Consider the following 16897-nt stretch of genomic DNA (forward strand, 5'->3'; position numbering starts at 1 on the left):
CTTGTGCTGTCATTAGTCACCCCAGGATCTTATCGCTGGATTCCATTGCCCCTCTAGAGCTAAACACGGTTTTGGCTAGCCAGTATAGAACCTAGAAGCTCCTGATGCGAGTAGCAGCTGGTTCCTGGGGCAATCCTTGGGGCTGGCCTGTGCCTGGATTCAGTGTGGGTGACCAGGAGGTATGACAACCAGAGTCTAGAAGGATCACCACAGTCGGGAAAGTTACAGAGGCTCGCATAGGGAGCACTACAGAGAGGTCATCCACTTTGCATGCTCACGAGGCTCTTCACCCCCCACCCCCGTGCTTTTCCAGGACATACCTGGTTTCAGATTCCTGAACCGTGTTCTTTAGTGGCTTCACCAGCATTTGAACTGTGGTTTGGGGAGCCCAGCTGCCTTTCGGTCATTTCCAGAGTGTCCGACTCCACCGTTGCCTTCGTGCCTGCAGTGGGAGAGCAACCCCATTCATCCCATCTCACAGCTGACGAAACAAGGCCCAGACTTGGCAAGGGACTGGCTTGAGATCACACAAAAGGTGAACGCAGAAACCTGGCCTGAAGCCATAGCAGTCATCCCCTGACCACTTCACCATCTACTCACATGACAGCTCAGAAGGTGGTGGTTCTGTCCCCAGTACCCTTTTCCGGCCCACAAATGGTGTTTAATCTAGACCGGCTTATTTCTTAAAGTCTCTGTGGCCTGGGAAGTGAGTTGCTTGATCCATCAGATGGGTCACCAATAGCACATGAGCCGTTGTGCAAGCCCGCCGTTCATAGTGTGTATACATTTTGGGGTAGGATTTAGAGGCCCCTGTGCCGTCCATTTGCCTACAGTCATAGTGACAGGGTGCTCAGCAGGAGCAGCTCGTTGTCTGACCAATGGGAAGCCGTATGAGCATCTAGAGTGCATTCTCGTTCACAGCAAGGCCAGAGGGCCTGAGCCCCTAGGACAGAGGGATGGCGGCTGCACTCACTGTCCGACTATGGGGGAGGGAGGTGCGTCAGAAAGGCTTGTACTGTGCAGGGAGATAACTCGGTGTAGGGCTGTGGGTGGGGAAGCAAGGAGGACACCAGACAGAGGTGTAAGATGATGTGGCCAGAATCTGTCGCCGTGCTTACCCCGTCTTGCAGCCCACAGCGTATGAGGAGGCGTCTTCAATTGAAGCTCGGGGCTCTAGGCAACAGGGCAATGCTGAGAAGAGCTAGCGCCTAGCAAGCTTTTTTCCCTAGGGGCAGGCGCAGAGAATCCTTCCCTGAGGCTTGGCCTCAGGGACTGTCTGGTGTTCACTGTCTGATGTACGGGTTCCCATCGTCTGTCTGTCTGCCTGCCTGGCTGTCTCTGCTCTCCTCATCTGTCTGAGCCGCGCACACAGCTCCTCCCCAGTGCTCCATCACCATGCATCCACTCTCAGGCTGTCGGTGACACCAGTGGCCCATTCAGAGACCTATTTATTCCGCCGCCAGGGCACAGGGCCCGGTTTTAATCATATGTGCTGTACCACGAGCTACAGATGGCTGTATTATTAATAGTCATAATTAATCAGCATCCACGAGCTCTTTTCCCCAGCAGCAGATCCTCAGCCTGAACAGCTCTGGAGGCCCTGAGCCCATCCCCACTCTACAGACGGGAAGTGATGTGGGCCAAGGGAGGGAACTCCTCCTGGGTGGAACTGACGGTAGATTCATGCTTAAATGCTTGGTCTGGTGACAACCCACAGTGTTCCTTTTGAGGAATAGACTGTCTGTCTCCCCTCCCCTGCCCTCATGTGCCCATAGGATACTAGTCACTGGTAGAAGCTGTCAGTGCTAGGCCTGGAGGCCAGTGCTCAATCTGTGAATGTGCTTTGAGGCTTGGCTGAACAAGGTGGAGGAAAGGTTAAAGCAAGAAGGGCCTAGTAGCCAGCAGGGCAAGGGGGTCTAGCTCGGTGCAGGTGGGGAGGCAGTCCTGGTGAGGGATGCAAAACGCCAACATCTTCCTTCTTTTCTCCTCCCAGCTGCTGGCCCTTCGTCCTGAGCGCCAAGTCCAGCAGCGGTGATTTAAGCAGCTGCAGCAAGTGGCTTCCTGATTTATGGTGCTGCTCCGAGCAGTCACAGCCACGCAACACAGCAGCGGTCAGGGTTCTTTCAGCTGGTCCTGTAGATGACTGCCTGCCACCTGCTCTCTTTGCTCGTCTCCCTGTCCTGGCCTCCGGAACTACTGTGCATGAGTGTGTGCACATGTGTCCTGACGCATATCTGGGGCCACAGGCGCATGCACCAGAGGCTGTTCACGTCCTTGCTCTTTATTTAAGTGCAGATGGACATGGTGTGCCATGCGGGTGTACCTGCCAGCACGCAGGGCAGCACGCAGGGCTTGTGGATCGGATGTCTGCTTATCAACCAGTGTTCATGCTTGCATTTGACATGCGTGATCATCAGAAGTGTAATGGGGTGTGTCTGTATACACACACATGTGCATACAGCCTCTGACTTACCTTGTATGCATGCGTATGCAGACACGGGGTATATAAGGAGGCTGTATATGCATGCATGTGTATGTATGTAAACACACAAAATACTCAGTGTGTTCCAGGCATTTGGCCTGATCATGGGTTCATGAATAAGACTTTCTGCCCTTATCATCAGGAAAGAGTGGCCATGCCAGGAACCCTGCAGGCAGTATGGAGATAGCCTTATCTCCTCAGAACCTTTTGCCTATCTTTCTGACCCACACCCCCAGATCCCTACACAGTCTCTGTTTCTCCCCCACTATGTCCACCAGCTGCGAGCCAGACCATAGGAAGAAGACTGTGTCACAGAAACCCATTCCCAAAGCACAACCCAGGTTCTCTCAAGAACACATGGCTGTGGGCAGTTCCTTCTACCTCTCCGTCCTGTCTTTTCCTTTTTGCCAATGACTTCAAGGATAGCTATTTTGGAGTTAGGTTCAGATGGAGGGTGCTAGCTAGAATAATGGGTAATTCAGGCTTTTTCCCAGTCAGGCTTGGGGTTCTCATCTGTCACGTGGTAATAATGACTTTCACCTGCTGCCTCGAGGAGTCGTCCACTCTGTCCTGTTTGTAGTGCTAGAGATGGAACCCAGGGCCTCATCATGCAAAGCAAGTGCTCTTCCTTGAAACAGAATCTTAATAACGTGCTGAGACTGACATCAGATTTGAAATCCTCCTGCCCCAGCCTCCTGAGTGCTAAAGTTACAGTCCTGAGCCAGCATACCTAACTTCACAGGGCCATTTTGAGGACCAGATGAACAAAGGCTCTGAGAGGAAGGCAGGATGATGGCTGAGGTAATGCCCACGGCGCTTGTCAAAGCTCTGAGCATGGGCAGTGAGGACTGTGAGGGCATTAGTGACTGATAGAAGCTGGGATCTCAGGCAATGACTTCAGCACCGTCCAACTCTCTGTGGAACTTGGAGTCTACCTTTCATGCTGCTGTCGCAGTCTTTATTCCTCTCCTTGTGGCGGAGGAAGGAGAAGGGAGCTGCATGGTCGCATATACTGGATGTGGTCGCATATACAAGGCGGCGGCACCCATCACTCTGCTTAGTGGCCTGTTACTGTATGAGTGGCCCTGAATCTGGAAAGCCAGGCGACTTCATGGTGAATGGCATTGCACCAGGGTAGGATGCCTATTTGTGAGGTTCTGTCTATGCTTCTGGACTTCCTGTCTCCTACAATCGGCTGTGTGGCAGCCTGGCCTCTGTAGGGTGGCACACTGAGGAATGAGGCTGTTGTTTCTGGTCTTTGCTGGCTACAAGGGAACTGGCATTTGGCACCACCCGGCTCCCCTACTCTAGACTTGAGGTCACCTTGATCGGCTACCTTTGGTCCACCAGGCCCTGAAAAGAAGCCTGAGGATCTCTTCCCTCCAGAACCTAGTGAGAGCTGCAGGCCTGCACCAACCCAACAAGCCACAGGTCCTGGATTTAGAGCTGTGGGGTTCAAAACAGAGCCTTGTGTCCGGTGGGGTGCGGAAGAGTAGGCAGAGTCCCTAGTAGAAATGAGTCCCAAGAGCTCAGGCCAGTTCAGACAGACCTCACAGAGACTTGTGCAGGGCTGAGAGAACTTGGGGGTCATGGAGCTTAGGTAGAAGGCAGACAGGAATGCATCCAGACCTCGAAGGACAGAAAGGATTTGGCAAGCTTGAGAGGGCAGTGTGACAGAGGGCGTGGGTATGGGGACAGAGGTTTGGAGTGGCTCTTGGGGAAAGGTGAATCCGCTCCCATCAGACATCAGGGCTTCTCCGGCTCAAATGGTCTTGCTTCTTGGTGAACAGAGGCCACAGAGTAAAGCAGGTGGCCGGTGGGGGCGGGGGCGGGGGCGGGGGCGGGGGTGCCCTCAGGCCTGAGCCAGGCGAAGCCAAGTGGCCCACATAGGCCAGAGTCAAAGACCTTGGCTCAAGCACTTGTGAGCTCTCAACTTGAAAGTTAATGATTCATTTGTGGCCAATTTCTGTTGGCCTTTGCCTGGAAATTCCCATGCCTGCCCCTTCCTTTGGCTTAGAAACTCCAAGAGTACGTAGGGTTTCATTACATCTGGCTACGAGCTGCTCACCCTCTCTCTGGGGTATGGCATCAGACCTGTGCAGGTTATCCATTAGGAAGAACTGGTTCTGGGTGGTAGGCCGGGAGCTGGGGTGGGTGGTTTTGAGTGCAATCAAGCTAGAGGCTTCACTCCGACCCTTTGTGCCAAGGGCTGATGAAAGGAGCCCTGTTTGTATTCATGATGTCCCCTATTTAGCTCAGAACAGATGTGACCAGAATCCAGTCTAGGGTAATGTATAAAGTGTGCAGCGGTTGCTGATGGAGAGAGCAGAATTTGGGTAGAGAAAGCACTTGCATAGGCAAAGGCCCTGGGGCATGGCAGGCAGGGTGGTGGCGTACATGCGGTATGACTTTGGTGAACAATGCCAGAGAGGGAAGAACTGGAAGACTGGAGATTTGACAGCGACACGGGCTAGTAAGACGAAGTCAGCTGGATCCAGGTATGTTGGTTTTGGATTATGGAGTCATTTGCCCATTTGGGTCTTGCTTTTGCTGGCCAGCAGAACTTTCTAGATAGCCTGCTCCCATGCTCCGCCCAGGGCCCTGCACCTGTATGCAACCTGTACTAGAGACAAGTGGGTATGTAACAACCCAGCTAAGTGATAACAAGAAGATGCAGGGGTCCTGAGACAACGCTGTTAGGACCACAAATGAGGGAGGGACCAAAGCATGATGTCACTCTGAGTCTGAGGGTCAACAGAGCAGGGTTGGTTGGGGTCAACATCTGGAATTCCATGTTTCTGGCAGACTGCGGCCAGCTATGCAGGAGGCTCATGGGAGCTGTGTAGCTTTTCTGTCCTGAATGTGTCTCTGTCACTGTGTATACAGGCAGAGCCTAGGAGGGGACAGTTGATGGCAGAGCAAGGACTGGATCCAGGGTCCTACCTCTGCATTAGCTTTATATACCCATATTCCTACTCCATAGGCCCCTTCAGCCTAAAGGATCTTTCCTGAATCCCAGACCACTTTCCCCAAGCAGCTGAGAAAGGGACCCTTTGACTTTGCAGACTGAAATTTTCCTGGTGGTGCCTTGACAGTCCCTGGTGTGATGGTAAACATCTCTTCTCTGTAAAACATCTCCCCGAGACAGCAGCTTGCTCTGGTGAGGGTGTGATCCACACTTGGCAGGGCCTCTGCCACAACTGACAGCTCAGAAAAACATTCAGAAAGACCAATGTGTGCTGGGCATGGCTGGAGGAGCTAGGCAGGGTCAGCCGAAGCAACCCAGCTGGGCCTGGGATCCTCACATGGCCTCTGACTGTGGCTGGTCCCTGTGCTGTGAGGTGGGGCAGTATCAGGTGTCTGCTGGCTCCCATAGCCCTGGTATCTGGGTCCTTGGCACAGGTAGGGAGCAGTGGGGATCCTGACTCCCGAGGGTAGCATTGCCAGGCCTGTCTGTGGCTGAACGCAGCAGGACCTTGGACCTACAGCCTCAGGGCCTACGTCATACTGGCTTAGGTGTCCTGAATCAGAGCCAGGAAATGGATCTGCCGTACCAGTGTGGTGGGGATACTGGCCTGGCAGCTTGGGTGAACCTCAAGCTCCTGCCTGTGTATACTGAGGCTGCTAGCCTCCTACCTGTTATGCCTTCTGGTTCCTGTGCCCAAACTCCCATCCCACCTATCCAGAATCTGCCACTCAAGCAGTCCTGGCGATGTTCAGCCTTTCCCTGGGCTACTTATCCCCTTCATGCCACTCCCTGCTTCCCCTCAGGACAATTTTCTGTTCCCATCTAAGAATTTCCCCAGGAATTACTTCAGTGAATCCTTTCTTGGCAGCCTCTTCCAGCCGCAGCTGACCCCTCTTCTCTGCATCACCTCCCCGCGGACTTCTAGTGTTGGCTCCATTATTGTGTAGCACAGTTACACTTTCTTGCACTGGGTTCTCTACCACCACCTTTACCCCCTGAGGGCCTTGAGGCTTGTTTATTTGTGCATCCTGCGGGTCTGATATATAGTAGGTGCCCAATAAAAGCAGCCTGGATTTAATTAAGAGCCTCCTGAAGGCCGCGCTGGAGTCTCCCTTTGTTAGCAATGTCAGGAAGAGCCTAGGATTGCACATTAGCAAGTGCGAAGCTCACCTCCCTGCCCCCACATACCCCTATCCAAGGTGACTGTTGGGGCTGGGGCCAGCCTCCTGCTGGCCTCTCTCCAGCCACTGCCTTCCTTGCTGGCAGAAGCCAGCTCCCCGGGCTGCCCGAGTGATCGCTCCAGAAAACACCCCAGTGGAAACTGCATGAATGATTGATAAGGGCTGAGAGCTGTTTAATATTTTCCTCCTGTTTAATGGCTATCAATAATTTAATACGCTCTCTGTATGTTTTTAAGAAATAGCACCCATTTTGCCGTCTTCGGTTTAGCGGGCTAAATGATTTAAGTGTTGGAAGTGTGCTCAGAGGATGGAGGTGGTGCAAGTCAGAAATCTGGAGTCTGGAGGGGGTGGTAATGAGGGCTACCACAGCATCGTGGCCTGGGCCTGGGTGTGTGTGTGTGTGTGTGTGTGTGTGTGTGTGTGTGTGTGTGTGTGTATTGGGGGGTGTGGTTAAAGGACCAGTGCCTTTCTGCTAAGAGCAAGATAATTGCTTTTTTCGGGAGCCTCACAGGGCAGCAGCTGTTGCTCCCCCAATCCTGCCCCATGCTAAGCTTGTGGCTCTGGGGGCTGAGGCCCTAGGAAGGAGCTGGGCTAGTACCACCACCGTGGGACGAATTCCCCCAATATTACCTCTCTCCCATCCTAAAGCTTTTAAATTGTTATTCATGATATGTTCAGGTCACTGCCCTGGGGGGCTGGCATCTCTAGAAGGGTTTGGGGAAATGGAGAGGGCTATTGAAAGCTGATAATCTCTAGGCCCAAGAAAGACCTGGAAGGTCACCTGTCAGTGTTCTCCATCTTTCCAGATGTCGAGGGTCATCTGGGAGACCTGGTTAACTGTTTAAATTTCTGGGCTGTCTTCCGGACTCACATTCTCTCCATGGAGAGGACAAGACGCTGTAGGCGCGGCAGTCATCTGAGTGATTTGGTCCTCAGGAGAGTCTGAGAAGTCAAAGTCCAGCTTGTTTCTTATGTACCTCTGACACGGGGCGCTCCCTCTGCTTGGACACCTTTAGGGATGGCGTCCTCACCCATCCTACGCCCACTCCTACGTGTACAAGCTGCTCTTGTATGGCTGTCTTCTCTCATAGGGTGGACCTGGTGACCTTCCCTCACCCAGCCTGTGAGTTTTGGCTCAGCTGTGCCCCCCTCTCCTCAGTAGGGCCTTCCTTTCTCTTAGCAAAGGGGGTCTGAGGCTGGGAATAGGTGCTGTGGCCTGTGTGGAGTGGGGTGACTGCAACAGACTGCTGCTAGCAGGAATTGGTACTGGCACAGTAGGGACAGAAAAAGACCCGAGACCCATAATGACCTTGTCTTGTTGGGGATCAGACCTTCCACTGAAGAGGGAACAGGGACCCATCAGAGATGGTTGAATTAGCCTGTCTTTCAGATGAGTGGTGGGCTAAGGGGTAGTGGTCACACATACTTTTAGAACAGAACTGGAATTGGGAGGACAAAGACAAGAGACCCACACAGAGGGTTTATGTGCATAGACCCTAGCAGTGAGGGTCAACTGGGACCCCGTCTGTCCTAGTTACGGTTGGCAAGGTGGGGAGGCTGCTGCGCAGGCTGGGTCTGAAGGGCCACACTGAAGGAGTACAGAAGAGTGAGTGTCCTTGTCTGGCCCCATACCTCTTCCTTTGTTCCTTAGGGTTCTTGTGGTCTTATTTTAATAGGTAATTATGGGGGAATGGTATATATTTATGGTGTCATCTACAGCAGGTCACCCATTAAGCCTTCCTACTGGGGAACCCTCTTTGCACCCCCAAGTTCAGCTTCACCTTCAGTTCTTACTGGAGATGAAGATGATGGTGAAGGACAGATGCCTCGTTTGATGCTGGCCCTGAAATGTGTTGCCAGGAGACTGATCGCCATAGGATCATTGTGTGTGTGTGTGGGGGGGATCTTTTCCCTGGGGATGACCGGCCTCTGCTCGAAGAGCCTTCAGATTCAGAAGAAAAAGACTCAACCCTGCCTGAGATAGGCTTTCTCCCCTCCCATCCAGAAACATGCACACGCGGGCCTAGGAAAGGGTGGGAGGGAGGGAGGGAAGGCTTCCTGGAGGACGCACCCTCTGGTATGGTGGGAGGGGATAGGGCATCCCAGTTGCAGAGATGAGGCAGCTGTGGAGTATGGAGAGTAGGAAGGTGGGGCAGCAGCGCAGTCCAGGGAGGGGCTGGACCTGTCACTCAGGCCAGGGCCTCACGATTTGTTTGGGTTCAGTTGCTATTCAAGTGTTAGAACGACTGAGAAAAGTCTGCTACCCCGCTCCTGTATCTGGATAGATTGTCTCAGCGAGAACATGCTTTTGTCACCACTGGGCCACCCAGAAACACACCATCCCAGACCCCCTAGAAGGGCTGGGGTTCCTCTAAGACACTACTCCCTTCATGCAAAGGACCCTGACTTTTGACGCCTGCTCTCAGCTGCCTGTTGCACCTGAAAAGGCATGGTCTGCAAGGGCTCCTCTCCCACTTGTCTGGGGAGCCCCTTGGGTCCATGTGACCCCTCCAATCACCTGAGGTAGAGGCCTCTTCCCCACCTGATAGTGGGCTGGAATACTGGCCGTCCCTCACTTCTCCCCTGTCCAGTGAAGTAGAATGCTTTCTTCCGTTAGTCCTAAGGCTTTCTAAGAGTCAAGGTCAGAAGCAGAGCCTCCTGTAGCCGTGTCTCTCCACCCCAGGAAATGCCGCTTGCACCAAATCCTGTTCCTCAAAGCTAGTACGAAGGCTCACACAGGATCACAGGCGAAGAGCAGACTTACAGAGGGCACATGCCGTGGCTGTGCTACAGCCCTGAGTCCCCTTGTCTCTTCTTGATCTGAGTGATCTCCAAGGGTACACTCACCCAAGTTTGGCTTTGGGGTCCATGCTCTGTTGGTAGTATTTATGTGTTATTGCTGTGGGGTTCGCCTCCTCTCGATAATGAGCGAGTGAGTGCGATGCGCCAGGTTGTCCATTCTGTGCTGGTGTTCACTCTGGGGCTGTCGTGCCTGACACTGAGAAACCGCTGATGAACAGTGTGCATTGCTATAGAAATGGACTTGCTAGGTGGCAGGATAGCCCACCGGACTGCTGTTTCCACGCCCTGTTCCAAGATGGCCATACTAGTGTGTGCTGCGCCAGCAATGTTTAGGGTCCGGAAGGGAGTTTTAGAAAGGCTTATTCGCTGTGGATAAGCTTGGGGGGGTGTTTTTGCTTATTGGCAGCTGCGGAGATGCTGCAAGAGGTTTCCTGTGATGCCCTCCCTGAACTCTGGCCTCAGGGCTCCAGGCTGGAGGAAGAAGGGCTAGCAGGCTGGGCAGTTTGTCCTGAGAAAGCCTTCTTTCCTGTGGCACTTTTTCCAGCCCTAGGGACTTCCTGTCTTCCATAGCTCATCCCCCCCCCCCCCGCCCCGCCCCGCCCCCGCTACAGTCAGGTGTCTGGAGACACAGCTGAGAGGAGCCTGTCGCCTGTCAAAGCAGGCTTCATACCTGAGTCTGCGGGCAGTGGGCAAAGTGAGGAGACATGGTATATTTCAGGCCTTGCCCCCTCACTTACTAAGGAATTCTGGGAAGAGTGTGCCCCTATAAGGGCCCCAGTTTTCTCATTTGTAGAACAGCAGAGAAAAATCTCTCTCTCTCTCTCTCTCTCTCTCTCACACACACACACACACACACACACACACACACACACACACACACCCCTTCCATTGCCACCACGTTTGGAACTAGACAGCAGGAAACCTTTAGGGAGCTCTGGAGGCCTCCTAACTGAAGGCGCATGGAAGCTGACCCACAGGTTCCGCCTATCTAGTGCACCTCACTGCACCCGGACTGTGCTGTCCTTGTTGCTCCCTCCCTCCCTCTCTTCTCCAGCCAACACCGAATGATCCCTGTGTCCCTTGATAACAATGTCAGATGACATACATTAGACCAACTTTTCAAATCTGCAGAGAAAAGAGTGGGTGTGGTCAGAGAGGGCCTCCCAAAGGACCCGAATGTGGGCTCTGAGACCACTCTGGCTTGGGGCTTGGAATGATAAAGAAGAGACACAGCTGGAGGACAGGAGGCCTGTTTGTGGGGTATTGTGGTGGTATGTGTGCGGGTGTAGCTGCTACTGGCTGCATTCAGGCTATTGGACCCACTGAGGCTTAGTGTAGGGTCGCAGGTATGAATCTCAGTAGCCTGTGCCTCTTCCAAAGGGAACTACAGCATCCAGGAGGTGGTTTGAGGGACCCAGGCATGCTAGATCTAGAGGACAGCTGGAAAACTCAGGGGTTGCTTGCTGGCCCAAAGCTAGAACTCATTGTCCCCTCTGCTCTTTCTTGCAGAACTTGTGGCCACAGTGCTTGGACCGCATAGAACCCACTCAGCACCTCTTTCACCGCAGTCTCCCTTCCCCAATATTGCCACAGCCTGGAGTTGTGATCGACTGGCAGAAGCCTTAGCAGGTGAGTTAATGAGCCAGCTATATATTGGTACTGGGAATCTGCTACTGAGGGCTGGGTAAGTGTGTGTGGCTACCTGAAGTAGGTGATGTCAGGAGCTTGAGGAGCTTGGGCGGGGACGTGGCTTGTTTCCCAGTTTCCCCTTTGTTCCTGGGCTTCCAAACCAGAGCAGAGAAGGCTTGGGCCTAGCCTGGGCGTTGGACATGTGGTTCTATTCTATTGTCAGCGTCCTGTGTAGGCTTGGTAGCTCTCACCCTCCTGCTAAGGGATTTTGTCTTCTAATCTAGATCATGGAGATAATAGCAGTAGTCATAGTAATGTCCTCTGCTCCTATGGGCATTTAACTGTACCATGTCAAGATTTTTCCCTCCATAACTGTCCTTGAGGGAATGGTTGTCACCATCCCCGTTGTGCAGTTGAGGAAACTGAGCCTTGTTTAGGAAGACCTTGCCCAACGTCACATACCTAACCAGACTTGGGTTCAAGTTCATACCTGTGCATCCTTGAACCCTGTCCTGGTCCTCCCCATACTGTAGCCCCTTCTTGAGGGTGGGTCTGAGTGTCCTCAGAAGAGCCAACTCAAGACAAAAGGAGAGGCCTTCTACGAAGTGGCAGTGGCTGCTGGTTGCTATGATCAAGCTTCCTCGGATCCTCCAGGAATTGGGTATTTCACACTGGATGGGGTAACTGAGGCTTAGAGAAGGGTGAGTTGCACAGGCAGGAAATGACAAGTCCAGAATTGGTATTTCTTAACAGCACTGCACCCAAGCCCTCCTTTCTACTAACCTGCCTCCCTGACATGGGGGCAGCATCTATATCAGGGTAGAAAGCCTAGGAATGAACCCAGCCTGGGAAGTGGCCATTGGGCTGGCTTGGGGAAGGTGAGAAGTTACCATGCTGATAGAGAGGGGAAAGGAAGAAGAAGCAGAGGGCATAGCTCCTGCGGAGTCTCAGGGAAGCAAAAGTTAACTCCCAGCCGTTTAGGCCTGCACCCGAGGGCCCGTGTGAGTTCGTTAAAATCAGGGCCAGCTGTATCATTTGCAGAGTCCAGTGAAAGATAAAAATCAAAGCCGGTTGTTCACAAACTATTAAGGACTTCAAGTTGGTGATAGCAGGCACAGTGAGGTCCCTTACAGCTTAAGGACCAGTATGACAAAGGCTAGCCCATGAAGCCAGGTATAGAAGTAGAATGTACTTGTATTTCCACATAAAAGTAGAATAAAGTGGAACCAACCAAGTGGGTGTCCAGGCTCCTCCATTCACAAGCCGAACACAGCCTGCTGACCTTGTTCGAGGCCCCCTGGCCTCTGACAGCGTGTCCCCCTCCCACAGCAGGAGGCTCTGTGATGCCAGGGGCTAGCTTGTCTCAAGCAGCTGGGGACAGGCTGCACGAGGATCGTGTGGGAACTCTCTTGGGTATGCTGCTCCAGCCTGGCCTACCTGCCCCTGCTACCCAGTTCCAGGCAGCACACATGACAAGGGCCAGAGAGAATGGAAGATTGAGCAGCAGCGCAGCTGCCGTGAAGCCCAGGGTCTTCTGACTGCAGAGCCTCCTGTCTGGACTGCGCCCTGCTTGCCCGTTTCTGTCTACTTGTTCCTGTGGGTTGGATGCCAGGGGCTTTCTTTGTCCCTGTGCTGTCACCAGGTGTTGCCCCTTGTGGTTCTCTGCCGTGGGCAGCGTGCTCGCATAATTCATTAAATCCAGTAAGAGGCATTATTCCTATTGGCTGGATACAAAAATAGTGGCTGTGAGACCTAACACCACTCCAAGCCCCTGGGCTGTGGTGAGGTCCACCCAGGCTGTGAGGTGGATGATGACCGGAGAGGGCCATACCTGAGCTCTGGCCCTAGAGGGGCTTTTTCCTCTTGGTAAAATTTAACTTCACTCCTGGTACATGAGAGGCTCCAAGTTCTAGGCTGTCAGGATGGCCTGGCGGGTCCTGGAGATCTGGCTCACCATAGTAAAGGAGTCTTCAGTCCTGCTTATTCCTGGGAAGGATAAGGCTCAGCCCACACAGAGCTTGGGCAAGCCACTTGCTGGACAGAGAAAAGAAGATTTGAGTTGCTTCTGACCATCACAGAAGAAAAAAACAGATGTAGAGGGAGAGGGTGTCCTGTCAGGTTGTGGCATTCCGCCGCTTCTGTGGCTGGAATGTATAAAAGGAACATTGGGTGGAATACATTGACCATAACGGTTAAGAATGTGAACTCAGGGTTTAGGCTTTGGGGTGTTTCTGGATCTGTTTCTCCATTTTTTTTAAATAAATTGTCTGATTCTGGCGAAAAAGCCTCTTTGAGCCCCATGTCCTCATCTACAGGTGAGAGAGAGAGAGTCTTCTCAGGGAGGTGTCATATGGTTGCTACTCCCCCAGCCAGGCCTGTGGACAGGTGGCGTGTAGAAGGTAGGGTGTGTGACATGGTTGACTGGAACTGCGGATACACAGCGGCAGTTCCTGGAGAGAGCCTTGCCTGATGATGAACAGACATCGGGAAAGGGGGATATCGGGTTCCTGAGGCAGTTCTGTGGGCAACCAAATGACAAGAGCCACACTCCTGTGCCACCAGCCCCCAGGCTCCAGCCTGGCAGTCACCTGTAGTCTGTGCACTTCTAGGGTTAAGGACAGTGTGGGCTGCCTGAAGACATGGGTGCCAAGGCCAGCGCGCAGAGGATTGGCTGGGCCTAGCCTGAGGTCCTACAGACTGGACTTCCAGGGCCGCCTGTGGCGTGCCTGTCAATCTTCAGTCCAGCTGAGAATGCACACCCCAGCCCCTGCCGGGAATTTGTGGCCTCCAGGCTACCCCTCCACCAGCAGCCTCTGCAGCCTGCCCTGCCCCACCTCCCCCTCCTGCTACTCTAGTCTGGAGGTGGAAATACTCTACTGCCTGCTGCTTAGTCCTGCCCCTGTGGTTTGGTAGGGTGGGGCTGCCTTTCCAAAAGACCTGCTGTGTGACCTTGGATAAGTCCCTGCCCTTCTCTGCTGCTGTTCCTTAGTCTCAATGACCAGAAGGTGAAGCTTTTAAAGGCATTAACAATCCAGTGAAAGTTGAACTTGTCCTATTGTACAGATGAAGAAACTCAAAACACAGAGACTAGGAAACCTACCCAGAGTCAACACAGTTCTTGGTGGAACTGGGATCAAGCCCAGTTTCCTCTGGAACCATATGTTCCCCGTGCTGTCAGACTGGCTCTCACCAACAATGACACCATGCTGGGCCCTCCTGCTAAATGCAAATGGTGGTTGAACAGCTGGGTGAGCATGGGTTCAAGGCAATAGTCACAGAACTGCGCTGCATAGGCACAGAAGTGTCCACTCAGTGAGGGCGAAGACCAAGGAGGCAGCCAAGCAGTCTGCCTGGGGGAGGGAGAAGCAGTGTGGGGTGCTTCACAGTTCACAGCCAGCCAGGAAGATGTATTCAGCAGCAGATGCAAGCAGGTGCTTCAGCAGCTTCCGAAAGCCCCCAGGCCCGTACTCAGTTTGTCCTGGCTTCTTTACTCTATACTGGGAGTAAGGGCAGCTCTCTGGTGATGTGGGATCCAGTCTCAGCCTCCACACTAGAGTCAGAGCCTTGGCTCCCAGGCTGGGGGAAACAGGGATGGACTGGCTTCTTCCTGTAGCTGGACAGTTGGGCCCCACCAGGTCTTGAAGCTTCCAGTACCTATTCTGGGAGGGAAAAGCTCACCTACACAAAGGCAGGAAGAGGTTAGTCTAAAGGGGGAGCCAAGTGCCACTCTTTTCTGCCACCCTCTGCACATCTGTTGGTTGCACATTCTTCAGTGGCCTGAACTCAGCTCAGGAACTTGGGGTGGACATTGCTGAGGGACAGAGGAAGCCCTGAACTAGCCTGGGGACACACAGCTTCATTATGGTAGATACAAGAGGCTATGACTTAAGTAGGTGGCATCCTTCCCAAGGTGGGCAAGGCTGGGTTGCTCTCCAACTCTACCACCTACCTAGTTATGTAGGAATGATGGCCCATAAAGAACTCTGTGAACATCATATGGGCAATTCTTCCTCCCACTGAGGTTTGTTCACCCAGCACCTGCCTGGAGTTCATCTTGTTCTTGTCTATGAGACACATACCCAGGCCCCACTTGTCGTGCCGAACAGCTCTGCCTATGCCTTTTGTCTCTGTTTTCAAAGACCCCACATACCTCACAGCAAAGAAGAACACCCTGAGCTGGCTGCTGTCTGGAATCATCAAAATGTCACACACTATCCCAGAGAAGGTGTGTACTTCAGGAATCAGCTGGCCAGGTTCCCAATGCCACAAGGAGACGCGGAGCCCAGTGGTAGAAATATACCAGTAACCACATGGCGCACCAGCCTTATAGCCATGCACACTGCCCTCTGAAACTACACTGTATGGAAGGTGATGATGCAGACAGTGGAGACCAGCAATAATGAGCAAGTCAGCTGAGGAGCTGTGGGTGCAGACAGCAGTACCAGGGAAGCTCAGTTGTTTGTGGAAACTCACCTAGAAGGGGCCACGGGGCCCAGCTCTGTGAAAACCCATCACTGCCTTCTGCCATGGTCCTCCCATAGTGAAATCTCCTCTACCCTGACCCATGTAGTTGGTGTCAAAATGCTATGGATGAAGACATAAAGTAGACTGGTGACCGGGACCTGCCCATCCATTTGCAGAGAGATGCCGAGTGCTTAGCTACCCTGCAGTCTGGGAGGCTATGACATTCCTTTTCCTGGAGTAGAGGTCTGCAGCCAGTCCTAAAGAGTGAACCTGAAATGGACCTGCCAGCATCCCAGCCACAGGAAAAGCTGGGCAGAGAGGCTGCCACAAGGACTGTGTCCAGGGCCAAGGGGGTAGTAGAGGAAAGAGGGGCGAGGTGGGTACCCTTGAGTTCAGATGCCAGAAAATGGAGTGTGTACTTTTCTTCTAACTCCCCAATGATCCACTTCTGTGCCTCAGTTTTCCGTGGATCATCTCTGGGTTTTAGGCATCAGGAGCCCACCTTCAAGCTTCAGAGCAACCTCCAGGCTTTGGTGGGAACATCTGCCTTTGGTCAGCACAAGTTGTGCTTGGGTTTTTGCTGAGGGAGGGATAGAACTGTCAAGATCCTTGGTGGGCAATTGGCTGAGGAAACCGCAATGGGAATCTCCCTAGCTGATGAAGACCAGTTTAAGGCTCCTAGAGTTCCTAGGCTAGACCATCCAGGGAAGCCAGGGGCTGGCCCTGTGTAATTCTACCTGTGGACTATAAGAATTTAGTTCTCATAGAGTGTTTGGGAGAATGTTCTGATTTGGGCATCCCCATCTTTCCTATAACCAACTGCCTCCTGGGAGAGGCTGGAAGCAGGGAGAGGGTAGTCCTCCCAAGGCTGTGTGGCAGGACACCTCCCCGAATGCTGCCAGTCCAATCTGTAGCAATGTCGGGACCCTGTGGGCTCCTCCCTGATCATGTCACACTGTGTATGTCGAGCAGCGTTGACCCACAGTGGTCTCCTTCTCACCTCTTTCCTGTCACTAGCTACAGCCACGGGACCATTGGACTCCAGGTCCTGGGCTTGCATAAACCTCCTGCACGAATAGTGTGCACAGCTTCCAGCTCCAGCCCCGTCAGCCTTAGGGATGGCCCAGGAGTCTGTTCGGGAAGCCCACAGTTCTTTCTGGAACGCCACAACAGTTATCCTACAGCATGGAGTGGCAACATTCTTTGAACTCAAAGCCTCTCCATGGCGCCTGACTCATGTCATTCTCACATATAAACTGGGTAGGAGCCTGATTCCAGTGGGGGAAAACTAGAGTCAGGGAGGGAAGGACATTTGGCCAAGGTCACACAGCCAATCCAAAATCAAGCTGAGGATCCGGGGCCCTGCTTATA

At 53.1% G+C, this 16897-nt stretch overlaps 1 long non-coding RNA gene across 1 annotated transcript in view; it reads left to right on the forward strand.

The window, feature by feature from the left end:
- Nucleotides 1-16897, forward strand: part of LOC119827326 — a 109485-nt gene that overhangs the window by 31536 nt on the left and 61052 nt on the right. The window contains exon 2 of the long non-coding RNA XR_005287649.1: nt 10943-11062. This is a non-coding gene — a long non-coding RNA (uncharacterized LOC119827326). The remainder of the gene's footprint in view (nt 1-10942; nt 11063-16897) is intronic.

This window comes from Arvicola amphibius, chromosome 12, assembly GCF_903992535.2.
Source record: "Arvicola amphibius chromosome 12, mArvAmp1.2, whole genome shotgun sequence".
NCBI classification, from domain to species: Eukaryota; Metazoa; Chordata; class Mammalia; order Rodentia; family Cricetidae; genus Arvicola; species Arvicola amphibius.